Below are 6000 nucleotides of genomic sequence, written 5' to 3'. Positions count from 1 at the left end.
TTCCATACGTATATAGCAATGTACTGTCGGGTGGTCATCACTCGACTGTGAGCCAAAGAAGGCTTTTTATCAAACACTATGGTCATTAAGTTTTGTGTTTAAAATATAGTGTTTGTCTGTTGAAACACGTCAGACTGCCCTTAATGTTTTGACTTCTGACCTCTGCTTTCTGCATTGAAAATAAACAAAATGTGCATTTTGGAGATGATCTTCGGCGCCTTAATGTGACTTCCGGCTTAAGCGCATCAAACAGGGAGATGAACCCCAAACAACATGCTCCTTTCGCTTGATAACAGTGCAAATAGACGTCATCGCGGTGTGTAGACGGAACAATTAACCCAATATAGGATCTACTGACATACACATATACAGGTTGACAAATTCTGCGAGGTGCATTCGTGGGTGTGACAATATATCTGCTTGCTGTAATAGTCCAGTGTTTTCTCCACAGTGGGACTTGCCTATATACTTCACCTGTGTGTACCCAGCTGGGTTGTGGAAGAAGTCGCTATTGCGTGCGCGCCATCTCCCGAGAGTCTTCTACACGTTCACAGCACGCAATAGCAAGATTCCGCACCTATCTTAATAGCGAGAATTACATTGTTTACTTTGAATAAATTAAAAAGATAAAACATACAGTTGGTTTGCTACTTCGACTGAGGCTCTGTGTGCCAGGAACAACAATCGCAAACCTGTCGAGTCAGTAGTTGTATTTGACGTAGAGAACTGATCCCATGAAATAGCATTGCATATTTTTATAAGTCCGCCAATCAGAAGTTTGTTAGCTGTTCGATGCTATTGATAGAGATGGGTTATAAGGAGGGTGTATAAGGGAAAAGGTCACGATAGAAGAAAAGGGGGTTTGTGTACATCTTCCCGAAGTAAGAGAGTTAACTGACTATAAAAGTTCAGTTTCCACCCTTGCCGAACTAGGCTGGTATTATGGAGTTAGATTTTGGCTGGACTAACGAGTCTATGCATAGTCCAATCAAAATCGCGCACCGAAATCGAAATCCGGTTCGTACACTGTCATGCAGAGTTTGGTCAATTGCAGGATTTGCACAGCATCTGCACCACCAACTAGTTGTCAACAGATATTTTCCAAATCGTTTCATGTTTTTAATCAAGGTGCTCACGTGATTTGATGATCTTCGCGAAGTAAGAACCGTTTTATCACAATATAGATCTTGATGGTCGATCAGATCGTCTTGACGGCGCCACCATTTTGTTTGAAGCAAATGCATGTGACTCTGTGAGGTGGAATCTGATTGGTCCATAGAATGGACATAACTCGTAATAGCCACCGGTGGCGCTACGATCGAGCCCAGGAATTCCAGCCTAGTTCGGCAAGGGTGGAAACTGGACTTTTAAAGTCAGTAAACGCTCTTGCCTCGGGAAGATGAGTTGTGTAATGAGGGCTTTGACATACTCTACTTTCATAATCAGCGCCAGGTTTCACAAAATGATCTTAGAGCTACGACTGTCGTACGTTTTTTGCATATACAATATTTATAAAATAATGAACTAGAAATTAAGGAGACCAGTGAAACCGCTTCATCTGTTTTATATTCAGATCAATGCATAAAGATTCAAAGTAACAAAACACTCTCCACAAGACTGTATGAGAAGAGGGATGACTTGAACTTTTCAAAAGTCAACTTTCCGTTTATGTCGAGCAGTATTCCAGCAGATCCAGCCTTTGGTGTCTACATGTCACAACTTTTTTTAGGTAAAATGGAGCAAGCTCTCTCTACCAAGATTTCAAAGAAGGTCAAACGAGTGTTGCTTAGAGGTTATTTGATCAAGGTCACAACATTCAAGCCTCAGTAAAGCTTTCAAAACGTTTTAAGGTAGACATGTGGACATCATTCCAAATGTGTCACATCAGTGGTAGAAATGAAGTCCGATGTAAAAAGAATCCTTATTTTTGCTCGTACCACATGTTCCCGCTTTTCTTTCAAGCGAACAGTTGACTTGCCTTTGTATGTGTTTGTGACGGGTGTTACCGGCAGAGCATGATATGCTTACCTTTTTGCGAACACCTGGTGTCATCTCTATTTGATAGTGAGTCATAAACACATGCTCATGATATAGTCGAAATCGTACAATCGACTCTGCTTTAGCCGAGATTTCTTATGAATACGGAAAGGGTTTTTGTCGTTTTTAATATTCAGTTAGTCCACGATCCATGTCCCTCTTTTAACGCCGCACTTAGCATATTCAAGCTATACAGTCGGGTCTGGGCAAGACAACACAGTGATTGATAGACCATGTAGGTTCTATTTAGAGTGCTGACAGACCATGTAGGTTCTATTTAGACTGATGACAGACCATGTAGGTTCTATTTAGAGTGCTGACAGACCATGTTGGTTCTATTTAGAGTGCTGACAGACCATGTAGGTTCTATTCAGAGTGCTGACAGACCATGTAGGTTTCCATCTAGACCACTGACAGACCATGTAGGTTCTATTTAGAGTGCTGACAGACCATGTAGGTTCCATCTAGACCACTGACAGACCATGTAGGTTTCCATCTAGACTGCATCTCACACACTGATCCCAGAGGTGAAAGCAGGGTGGGATAGACGTGGGCGGCAACGACTACCTCTCCCGCCTCTACTACATCCTCAGCCGTCTGCCGTCAACAGACCCAAACCAACTCAATGAACAGTTTTGTGGCCGTAGTCCCGAAGGTCTGGCCAATGGTGCCAATGGGACTGACAACCAGGGTCACGTGTTCTGGGACATGGAGACGTGGATGTATCCGTCCATTCTCATGTTATTTCCCGGACTTGCCAAGGACATATTCTCGTACAGGTATTTAGCCGTTCTCTTGGTATCACCGTTGTGAACGCCTTCTGAACCTATAACCATTGGATTGTTCGTCAAAACAGGAATCGTTTGCCCTTTATATATTTTGAAGAGTGTCTCCCTACCGGTGATTGACATAATACGTAATAATCTTATTGACAATCATTTAACATTCCAGTTTAATTAATTATTTTGCAGTCAATTGAGAGACATAATTTGGAATCGGATAAAGTTTTGTTGCACGGTTTGGTTTTGTAAGAACAAGTTACAATCAACACAATTGAGGCCCGTTAAAACAGATCATTTCAACGTTATAGAATATACGGAATGGATCTTGCCTATGATGGTGCACGGTTCGGTGGATATAAGGGCTTGCCTACACAGGGGACGAGCAGACCCAAAACATCTGTGTCCCCTGTCGGGATAACCAGCAGCACTTCACGGAGGACATCGCCCTGGCGGCCCTGCTACCAGGGACATGGAGTGGCTATGGCAACAGGAGGGGTACATCTTCATTAGAGACATGGCCAAGTTCTGGAGGTCCAGGCCCTCGTGGAACGAGCAGAAACTGGGATAAGTAGCATTAAAATCTGTAGCACATACAGACTTCAGACAGGATAGACTTCAGAAAGACTTAGAACTGCCCGTTTAAGGGTGACTAGTCTGGTACAAATGGGAAGTCTTAGCAAGTTTGCGGTCTAGTGGATGTCTTATTTAAAGACGTTGAGATATTGTACTTGTTGGTACCCTGCCTCTCGCTCATTATTAACAGGATAAAACAAGCATTTAGTTCATAAGGAAATATTCGGAGGAACAAGCTAGCATTTAGTCATTTAGACTTGAAGTTGCGTCACACCTGGTAAACATGGGAACGGAATTGACTTAAATTAACCAGGTAATGATGTCTTAGAAGGTTCTAGCGACACCCATTGACAAGAGTATCAGCAGTATTTACAGTGTGATTCTACTGGACCTACTGTCAAATATAGAAGGGAATGTTCTGGAGGCAGAACTCGCCGTTACCTCTGGTATATTCTGTCAATGATGTAATAGAGGAAGAGAATTCGTAAGAATTATCAAAACAATAGTTATCATTGTTACCAATTCTAAGAATACTACCTCTATTACATCAGAACTACTCCCTATCACCTCCTCAATCATCTGTCTTTAGTGATTGATGTTTGGAAACAAGTGAGAATTTTCCCGCCTTTGCATATGGAGGCTGTAGTCCAAAGTGCTGTTAGGGATACAACTAATACGAATAGTTGACAGTGAGGAGGACTTCTGTTGAAAACCTGAAAGTTCTGTTTTAGTGTAATTGCAAAAAAAACCCAACCAGGATTGTGGTAATGATGTAATAGAAGACGTATTCTTAGAATTATTAACAATTTAACAGTACAGAAAACACTGGGTCAATAGCCCCATATTAATGCTGGTATAAGAAACCACTGGGTCACTAGCCCCCTATTAATGACAGTACAGATAACGCTGGTTAGGTAGCCCTATATTTATGCTGGTCCTAGAAACCCAGGGTCAGTAGTAGCACCCTGTCTGTACTAGGACTATAAAATCTTTCTCAACATTATATAACCATGAATGTTGACATGTGTTTTTTGTATATGTCGGAGTAACCATCAAGAGGGGGGAGAATTCCGGGACCCTGAGAGTGGAAGGATTCCTACTCCCCTCCATCATCACTCCCCACAGACAGCCCTGGACCCACCGTGACATGGGGTGCTACATGTGACGCCATACTCCCCGTCGTGTTCCCCTCACATGTATCAATCACACTGCTGAGATAATGAGATAATGACAGGACCCTTGAACAGTTTAAACTGTATGTGCATCCATTCTTATATGTAAGCCATTTCTGGATCTTCATAGAAATCATCAAAGAGCCTTACAAAATAGAACACTAACTTCAAAACAGCGCAATATGAAAATAATTACACTCGGTTTCATCTGCTTAGTCAGTGCCTCGGCCCACAAAACTACTGTTGTGTTACAATGATTGTAACGTCTATACTGTAACATAGATTCACACTAGATGTAACATTGCAGAATGAAGCCCTGGGTGTTACTGTTCCAATTGAAATCATCCATATTATCCGTAATGTGCATTGTCCATTTGTATTTCCGATGGACCTTGCCTGGGTCTCAGGAATAAAGGGGTTTCACTGCGCAAACTTAAAGGCCTTTAATAGCTCCAATCGGTACAACATCCAGGTAATGTCCCAACCAGCAATCCCACCAAAGCTTGTATCAGTGAGTAAGTGAGTGAGTTGGGTTTAACGCCGATTTTAACAGTATTCCAGTCATATCACGGCGTGTCAGCTTAATGTGGGAGGAAAGCCCGAAGTGATGCAGGTCTCAGACGTTTACCACTTCGGTGAAACCCACGAGCACGGGTATGGTGCTGACAACCCTAGAAACATAATCGGGGCGAACCGGGATTCGAACCCACAATCATAGGGACGCAACTCTGCACAGCGAATCGCGGCGCCTTAGACGACTGGACCACCCGTGCCCTAGCTTGTATCAGAAGGAACACTGTTACCATGTACATACGGCTGTCAACATTGACACATCATGGGCTGTGTCTCAGATAAAAGACAGGGCGTCAAATGATTTGCTTTGTTTATCTCGTTTTTAAGTGTATGTAAGCTAGATGTTTTGGACAGGAATATTTCTTATGTTGCCAGTTTGTTTCATTCGGTCTGTTTTAATAAAAATCGAGCTTTTACTTTGACTACAAAGTCAACACTACATCTTGAGATTCTTTTTTCAGCTTGACATGTGTATTTTTTCTGTAAGCATATCTTCGGGAAAACATTTTTCAATTTATTTGTCGATGTTGCCATCAATGAATTTCGCTGGAGATATTTCGTATGTTGAGCAAGATAGTATTTGGGTATGGATTCACACATAGTGTATACACTAGAAATTAGAATGTAGACGCAAGTAAAGAATAGCCAGAACTCTGTTTTAACTAATTACATGCAACTCTACGCAACTGTATAAACACCGCCCCATACCTGTATATATGCTTGTCAACCATACTCTGCACACCACTTGCTTGATAGGTGTTAGAACCTACACCGAAACGACACTTCTTATTGTAGTGGGTGAGTAAGTATGGTTTTACGCCGCTTTTAGCAATATTCCAGCAATATCACGGCGGGAGACACCA

Source organism: Haliotis cracherodii, unplaced genomic scaffold (genome assembly GCF_022045235.1).
Source record: "Haliotis cracherodii isolate W230 unplaced genomic scaffold, xgHalCrac1.p SCAF_18, whole genome shotgun sequence".
NCBI lineage: Eukaryota > Metazoa > Mollusca > Gastropoda > Lepetellida > Haliotidae > Haliotis > Haliotis cracherodii.
The sequence above is the reverse complement of the archived record's forward strand: the minus strand, read 5'-3'. Positions refer to the sequence as shown.